This window comes from Phyllostomus hastatus, unplaced genomic scaffold (genome assembly GCF_019186645.2).
Source record: "Phyllostomus hastatus isolate PE091 unplaced genomic scaffold, TTU_PhHast_1.1 phas_contig_65, whole genome shotgun sequence".
Lineage (NCBI taxonomy): Eukaryota > Metazoa > Chordata > Mammalia > Chiroptera > Phyllostomidae > Phyllostomus > Phyllostomus hastatus.
Genome location: NW_025333932.1, coordinates 7,314,767 through 7,323,795, shown reverse-complemented (window position 1 = coordinate 7,323,795; position 9,029 = coordinate 7,314,767). Strand labels below are relative to the sequence as shown.

Genomic DNA, 9,029 nt, shown 5'->3' with positions numbered 1-9,029 from the left:
TCAGAGAACATTTTTGCCAATGATACACGTAACAATTCAAAATATATAAGGAACTAATGTAACTCAATGGCAGGAAGACAAACAACCCACTTAAGAAATGGACAAAAATTCTGAACACACACTTCTCTGAAGAAGGCATACAGAACACCCTTGGACATATTAAAAAATTCTCAACATCACTAATCATCAGAGAAATGCATATTAAAATCTCAGCAAGATATCACCTTACACCTATCAGAATGGCTACCATCAACAAACTGCTAAATCAACAAACAACAAATGTTTGCCAGGTTGTGGAGAAAAGGGAACCCTAATGCACTATTGATGGGAATGCAGTCTTGTGCAATCACTGTGGGAAACAATATGGATTTATTTATTTATTTATTTATTTATTTATTTATTTATTTATTTATTTATTTATTTATTTATAGAGAGGGAAGGGAGTTAGAAAGAGAGAGAGAAACATCAATGTGCAGTTGCTGGGGGCCGTGGCCTGCAACCCAGGCATGTGCCCTGACTGGGAATCGAACCTGTGATGCTTTGGTTTGCAGCCCACACTCAATCCACTGAGCTACTCCAGCCAGGGGAAAATAATATGGAATTACCTAAAAAAATTTTTAAAATGAAACTCCCTTTTGATCCATTGATTCCACTTCTGGGAATTAACCCAAGCATCGTGAAACGCCAATACAAAAAGCATACAAACCCCTATGTTTATAGCAGCATTATTTATAATAGCCAAGATCTGGAAACAGCTTATGTGCCAACCTGTAGATGAGTGGATAAAAAAAGCTGTGGTACATTTACACAATGGAATACTATGCAGCAGTAAAAAGAAGAACTCTTACACTTTACAACAGCTTGCATGGACCTAGAGAAAATTATGCTAAATGAATCAAGCCATTCAGTGAAAGACAAATACCAGATGATCTCATGTATATATGGAATCTAGTGAACACAAAAGCTAATGAACAAAATAGTAACAGAAGCTTAAATACAAAAACAGACTGACAACTGCCCGAAAGAGTGGGGGGGGGCAGGGTGAGAGATGGTGAAGGGATTAACCAAAGAACATTTATGCACAACCTATGGATATGGACAATAATATGGGGATTGACTTGGGGAGGGGAGAAGGTGGGGCTGGGTGGAAGTGGGGAAGGGGAGAAAAATCAGGAATGACTGTAAAGTCATAAACAATAAAAATACATTTTAAAGAGAGAACACACTAGATAGAAATCATCCTACATAGAAACCATAAATATTCTTTTGTGAAACAGTTTTCAGCTATTTATGCACATACCTCTCTGTGGGTGTGTGTGTGAAAGAGAGAGAGGCTGAGACAGAGACAGAGGGAAGGAGAAATACAGAGAGAAAGGGAAAACTGGGTTGACAAATTAAGAATTCCTTACCATGGGTTGGGAACAGCAAATATAATTTATAAAATTATTTTAGAGAATCACCTAGGAGTTTGTGATGGCTGAAATAATTGAGCATCCTTCCTATAAAGGAATAGGTAGTAAATGATTGTTTAGCTGAATACTGTGATCCACAAAATGCATTATAATGGGATTGATTAAAAATCTTAGGTACACAGACAACTCTCCTGTGTCTCTTTCTGAAGTCATTAAACAATTTTTTAATTCTTTGCTTAAACAACATGCCTTAAAAAATTTTGTCAATATATTTTAAGACACTTTAAAAATCAAAATATCATAGAACCTCTGCCGCACTTATCAGATATAAATATTTCCATCACTTGTTTCTTAATTTTCATTCCCTTTTCCGAGGATGTTCTGCTTCCAGCTGGTCATATGAATGAGTACTTTGTAAAATTCAGATATCATATCTAATATCTCCTCTAGAGAAAGGTTTCCTGATCACATGATCTAAAACACATCCACTCAGTTTGCCACAATATATATTTTTCTTTTTAATCACACTTATCACCATCTTAAATTATCTCTTTTAATGAAGATATTTGTTACCTTTGCTATTATTCTACACCATAATTTAAAGTCCACCTATCTGTCTGCTCAGAATGTCAGCACCACAAGAGCAGGGTCCTCACTTGTCTTGTCCTCTTCATGCCTCAGGAAAGTGTCTGACACATAAATATTTGTTAACTCAATGACTGGTTGAATCTCAGAAATGATAACAAAATTTTCCCTATTGCTCTATAAAAACTTTCCAAAAGGGAAATCAGAATGGCTATTGCAATATAACATTTTATGAGGGTTTCTTTTCGGCCTGGCTTTGTCCTGATTTAGGCCTTATCTATATTTTATATTAACTCTGAGTAGGATTGCTCCGATTGCAAACCTTGAATGGCCAAGTAAGTAATCATAAAAAAGAGTTTATTACCAACCCTGACCAACAATGACATTTAAAACTGGAATCAACAACTATCATGAAGAGAATTCAAACACAGAGTTTATAACTGAGGTGGATGCTTTAGTCCATCACTGTGGGTCCATCTGCTGTTTTAGGGTCAATACAAACTCAGTGCATAAAACATGTCATACGTACTTTTTTTCGTCACACAGATGAAGAGGAGTGAGTGATTACTACTTTTGTTATAAGTTAGGAAACTAATATACCCACCTAAATTAACTTATTTTAATAGACAATAGATGTATATAAAGCATGCCAAAAAGACACATGGAAAAACCTCTGAGCTAAGAAGAAGTGGACCCTACATTAAGGTTTAAATACTTACAAAGTAATATTATTTGGGGAAAATTTTGCCTTTATGGGTAATTAAATTTACTCTTAAAAATCCAGAGAAATATATCATTTAATGTGCTAAATGAGATTTTAATAAAATAGGAATAAGACTAAATTGGCTATATACTTTCCCACCTTAGATATTATTGTATTGTGGAGTTATTTAAATTACTCCAGTTTTTGGCAGAAAGATACTATAACAAGTATATTACATTTATTTTAATACTAAGATACAGTTAACAACTTTTAAGTTAAATTTTGTTTTATTTATAAACTTCTTCCTCCAGATCCTCATCAAGTGCTACCCTTGTTTATGTTATAACAGATGCATGAAACACCAAAGAGGAAATATGTCAAATCAAATTGTTTATTATTTGATTCTGAAGATGATCCAGGAAAGCAAATATCTAATGTTTAAAGTCTGAGGCCTAAAATAAATATTTCAGAAAGACTCTCATCTTTTGTTGATTGCTAAAATACACTACGGAATCTCATTTCCTCACTACTTAATGCACATTATGAAATAAAAATGTCTTGAAAAGAATTTCTTTGTTTGACAAAATAAGCATTTATCTATCAAAATAGGCACTTAAAAATAGATTGTGCTTGCTTCAGCAACATGTACACTAAAATTGAAGGATACAGAGAAAATCAGCAGGACCCCTGCATAAAGATGGCATGCAGATTTGTGAAGTGTTCCATATTTCGGATATATATGAAAGCTGTCAAGGGAGTCGATCCTAAGGGCTCTCGTCTCAAGGAAAATATATTTTTGTGTTGATATGAGATGCTAGATTTTACCTTGTACACATTGCATGCAATATGTAAGTCAAATCATTAACTGGTATAGCTTAAACATATAGAGTGCTGTATGTCAATTATATTGGAATAAAACTAGAAAAAATAGATTTATTATAGCATAACACATCAAATTGAACAGTAATAATTATAATATTAACAACAAAATAATGTTAGATTATTTTATTAAGTTAGTACCAGATTCTGACCCAAGCATTTTCTCAAAAAAAATATCTCTAAAAAGTAGTTAAATCAGTTACACTTCTTTCCAGTTTATAGACATGGAAACTGGTATCTTGCTTAACTAACCACATAAACACTTATATTAAAAATGCATGATTGTTGGTGAAACTTTATTTCCAAAATGGAGTGGTGAGTAGATTATGTTTTGGGAAAATAATATGTTCCTTCTATTACTGCAAAAGTATGACTTTTGTTAAAGTTTGTGAATGGATGGGTTAATTGATTAATTATGACAATACAATTTTTTAACCTCACTTTCAAATCTATTTTCAAGAATGGTCTAGTTTCTAAAATTTTCAAAATGTTGGTAAGAAAAATTAATCTTGATAAATACAGTGTGTTAATCTGTTAAAACCTACTAAAAAGTAACTATGTTTCAAATGTAATTTTAAAAAATTTAAGGACATGGTCTTTGGGTTTTTAACGCTGTTAGATCCATTTAATTCCCTTCAAAAAGCATTGAATAAGGCTTTCAAAGGAATCCTATAAGGATGACTGTGGTAAAATGCCATTTCTGAAAGATACTTAGTAACTGATGTTTGCAGCTTATTCTCACAAGGATCACTTACCATAAATCTAAAGCCTCTTGGCCACTGTCATATTACCCTTGACTTATACTTCATTCTTATAATAAACATAATAGTGAATGGGGGGCAAGTAGATTTCCATTTCATAACTGAATATAGGGAATTAGATGTAAACTTGTTAATATAAGATTTGAGGTAGATTAGTGGGGTCAAGTTTCCATAATTGTCAAACTAATACCACTCAAATATGTATATTGTTCAATAAAAGCAACAAAAATAAGCATATATTATTAAATTTTTGACACTAGAAATCTATGACATTGTATGTAACTCTTATGCAAGTACTAGTGTGTGGTACTCCCCTGGTGGCAATGATTATTTCAGGATGGCCCAGTCACAGTGAAGCATAGACATGTGTTTATTGGTTGTAGGAAGCAGCCTCCTTCTCTGTTGAAAATGAAAGCTATGTGTCATACAAGTTACAGCAAGCATTTATGTCCACAAGGAAGGAATTCTGCAATACAGAGGAAGGTAGAACAATTGCTGAAAAATTGGTTAGGATATGTGGTTAAGCCATGTCTGGAGAGATATTAGTTTTAGAATTTTCAGTTGTGCTCAACTAAAACATTTAATTTGCTGGATTTTTTATTGCTTGCCCTGAAAATGGTCTGGCTAATAGTTACCATATCTATACAAAAGACATTTATGGAATTTCTCTCAACTTTGATATGAAGATTATTACTCTGTCTAGCTTAGTACTTCTGGCACTGAACATATTGTTTCTATAAATGTTCATTTTTGATCATTGAGGAGCGACAGACCAGGGTTTCCTTCAGGAATCTGTTTCATTTATTTAATCATTAGTGAGTTTGTAGCTATCATAATTGAGGCAAGGGAGACATGTGTAACAGAGATTTAAGATAATCAACCCATCATCCAAAACAAAATAATGTTACTGAAAATAATATTTTCAAGCTAATCCGCAAAAATATCATCTGCCCCAAAATACATGGGTTGCCTTTCTATGCTCTAGAAATAGTTAAATTGAAATTAAATTATACAGCAGGTTGAATAACCTTAAATAATCTGCTAATGTAAAATTATTTTTGCCCTGCTTGGGTTGCTCACTTAGTTAGAGAGTTGTCCTGATTCTCCAAGATTGTGGGTTCAATTCCTGGTCATGGCACATACAAGAATCGACCAATAAATACATAAATAAGTAGAACAAGAAATCAATATTTTTGTCTCTCTCTTTTTTTCCCTATGTCTCTCTAAAATCAGTCAATAGAAAAAATTTAAAAAAAGGAAAATTAATTTCTGTGTTTTAAAAATTACATAAGCAAAAATTAAAATATTTTACACCTAAAATAAAAATTGATTGAAATCAATTAAAAATTGGGAAATTGACCAATAAACATAGTGTTTATTTAATTCAACTTTAAAAAATATTTTATTTATTTATTCTTAGAAAGAGGGGAATGGAGGGACAAAGAGAGGGAGAGAAACATCAATGTGTGGTTGCCTCTCACCCGCCCCCTATGGGGGACCTGGTCTGCAACTGAGGCATATACCCTTGCTGGGGATCTAACCGGTGACCTTTTGGCTCACAGGCCAGCACTCAATACACTGAATCACATCAGCCAGGGTTAATTCAACTTTCATAAATTGGTGTTTAGGCTGTCTGAAGAACCTTTAAAATATAACACAAAACAATGTATATATAGATATGTATACATACATACATACACATGTGTACACCCAAATTTCTGGAGGGAAAGTCCTTAGTATTAACCAGATTTTCAAAGGGATTTAGTATCAAAGAAACTTTAAGGAACAGGATATGGAATTCAATTTCATAGTTTTAGTTTTCTGTCATATGTGATATAATCTATTATGTCAATCTATAAATAGTGCATAATCAGTGTTTCACAAAATTAAACTTTTGGTATGAAAAAGTGTCTAAAAGAGAAGATTCTGGAGTTTGTCTATTAAGATTTGAATCTCATATTTGTCACATACTTATCATGCGACTACAGATACATACTAATTTCTCATTTTACTAACCATACTTGTTAATACAATGGGAAAATTATAATGCTTAGCTCTTAGGTTTATTATCAGGAATAATGAAAAATCTCACATAACATGTTTAGAATATTGTTTAATATAGAGGAAATTATCTTAAATGGGGTATTAGTATACTACTTGTCTTCCTTGGAAAGGGAGGGACTTATCCAGTTGTACATATGTATTGTGTGCCTACTTATTTTACAGTGTATATAGATTATATATTTGTTCAAGATGCCAAGGAATATATAGAATTTGGTTTCTTTTATGTAATTCTTAACTGCTAAAAGTCCTATAAATTTTAAGAATTTCTGTATTTATACACATATATTTAGTTAAAATGAAAAATACATTCTTTCCCTCTCATTGTAGAGAAAAACCTCAGTTCAGGCTACTGTCTGAGTGTTCCCTCTGTTATTCATTCAAAACACTTCACTTCTGACACTTCTGGTCACCAAATGTGTGGAGATTTTTCCTACAAGAAGCAATTCTCTGAGACATCAGCTGGGTGTCCTATAAGTAAATTCAATTCTGACATTATCTACCTGGAGACAGTGTCAGATTCCACAGGTTAAGGACTTGGCCCCATAAGACTGCACCCCCCACACACACACTTCAGATGACAATCACAAGTAGGGGGCCCCCAGGTTATGCACAACTGTATCTGCCTTGCCTGTAATCAAAGGTGCCTGACTGTCTTTTCAGGTTTGATTGAAAATATGTAAATATTTGGTCTCTTGTAAGATTCAGACTTTTAGAATATATACTTCATATTTCATAATTTAAGTAGAAATATAAACCTTATGTATGAAGGAATTAATCATATAAGTGAATAAATAATTAATTTAAAATATAAGTGAGATAAATGAGTATAGTGTACTGAGCACTTTTTTACTGTTACATATAAAGAGTTTTGAATTGATTAATTAATTTGGGATTGGAATGTGAAGAGTTTGATAAAATGTAGTTTGATAAAATCTGTTACAGAAAATCCTCATTCAAGATGAGGATTTTCAAAATGTCATTCAAGATGATAACAGCAGATGAAATACTTTCTTTATTATTAAGTTGGGAACTGGGACATTGATTAAGACAAATGTTTCCAAACACAGTATAGGAATTTGTTGAGTCAACTGTGACATCTTTTCTAAGTAAACTAGGAAGGAATTATCTAACCTAAGAATTTTCTTTTTTTAATATATTTTATGGATTATGCTATTACAGTTGTCCCATTTCCCCCTTCTCTCCCCTCCACCCTGTACCCCCTCTCCCACCCACGTTCCCCCCCTTTAGTTCATGTCCATGTGTCATACTTGTGAGTTCTTTAGCTTCTACATTTCCCGTACTATTCTTGCCCTCCCCCTATCTATTTTCAACCTATAATCTATGCTACTTATTCTCTATACCTTTTCCCCCCTCTCTCCTCCTCCCACCCCCCTGCTGCTAGCCCTCCATGTGCCCTCCATTTCTGTGGTTCTGTTCCTGTTCTAGTTGTTTACTTAGTTTCTTTTGGTTTTGCTTTAGGTGTGGTTGTTAATAATTGTGAGTTTGCTGTCCTTTTACTATACATGTCTTTTCTTTATCTTCTTTTCTTAGATAAGTCCCTTTAGCATTTCATAAAATGAGGGCTTGGTGATGATGAACTCCTTTAACTTGACCTCATCTGAGAGGCACTTTATCTGCCCTTCCATTCTAAATGAGAGCTTTGCTGGATAGAGCAATCTGGGATGTAGGTCCTTGTCTTTCATGACTTGGAATATTTCTTTCCAGCCCCTTCTTGCCTGTAAGGTGTCTTTGGAGAAATCAGCTGACAGTCTGATGGGAACTCCTTTGTAGGTGACTGTCCCCTTATCTCTTGCTGCTTCTAGGATTCTCTCCTTCATTTGTACCTTGGCTAATGTAATTATGATGTGCCTTGGTGTGTTTCTTCTTGGGTCCAACTTCTTTGGGGCTCTCTGAGCTTCTTGGATTTCTTGGAAGACTGTTCCCTTTGTCAGATTGGGGAAGTTCTCCTTTATTATTCGTTCAAATAACTTTTCCACTTGTTGCTCCTCCCCTTCTGGTACCCCTATAATTCAAATGTTGGAATGTTTAAACGTGTCCTGGATGCTCTTAAGCTTTTCCTTGATTTTTTGAATTCTTATTTCATCATGCTTTCCTGCTTGGTTGATTCTATTTTCCTTCTGGTCCACTGTATTGTTTTGAGACTCAGATTCCTTCCTTTCACTATTGGCTCTCCTCCGCGTATCTTCCTGCATCTCTTTTATGGTAACCTGCATCCTTTTATCTAAATTGTGCCCAAAGTCAACCAATTCCGTGAGCTTTCTGATCACCAGTGTTTTGAACTGTGCATGTGATAGATTGGCTATTTCTTGGTCGCTCAAAAGGATGAGTCCTGGGGGACTGATCTGTTCTGCTGGAAACATATCTTATGTCTTTCCCTGTCTCCCTGTTTTTTTTTTTTCCGGTCTCATTGCTCTTGTTACGGTGGGGGGTGGAGCCTTAGGTGTACACCAAAGCTGGGCACCCCAGTCGCTAGATTGTGACGTTATATGTGGGGGTGGGGGCGGGGACCGGGACGGGCGGGAACAATGGCGGTAGTTCCATTCTCCTGGGCTCAGACACCTCTTTGGGATCCTGGGCTGCGAGCTCCGCCCTGGTCCACAATTG

General features: G+C 34.6%; 1 non-coding gene across 1 annotated transcript; it reads left to right on the top strand.

Moving 5' to 3' along the window:
* The first annotated feature begins 3,326 nt into the window (after positions 1–3,326).
* LOC123825873 lies at positions 3,327–3,432 on the top strand. Its single transcript, XR_006786970.1, has one exon. It is a non-coding gene; the product is annotated as a U6 spliceosomal RNA (small nuclear RNA).
* Positions 3,433–9,029: the final 5,597 nt, after the last annotated feature.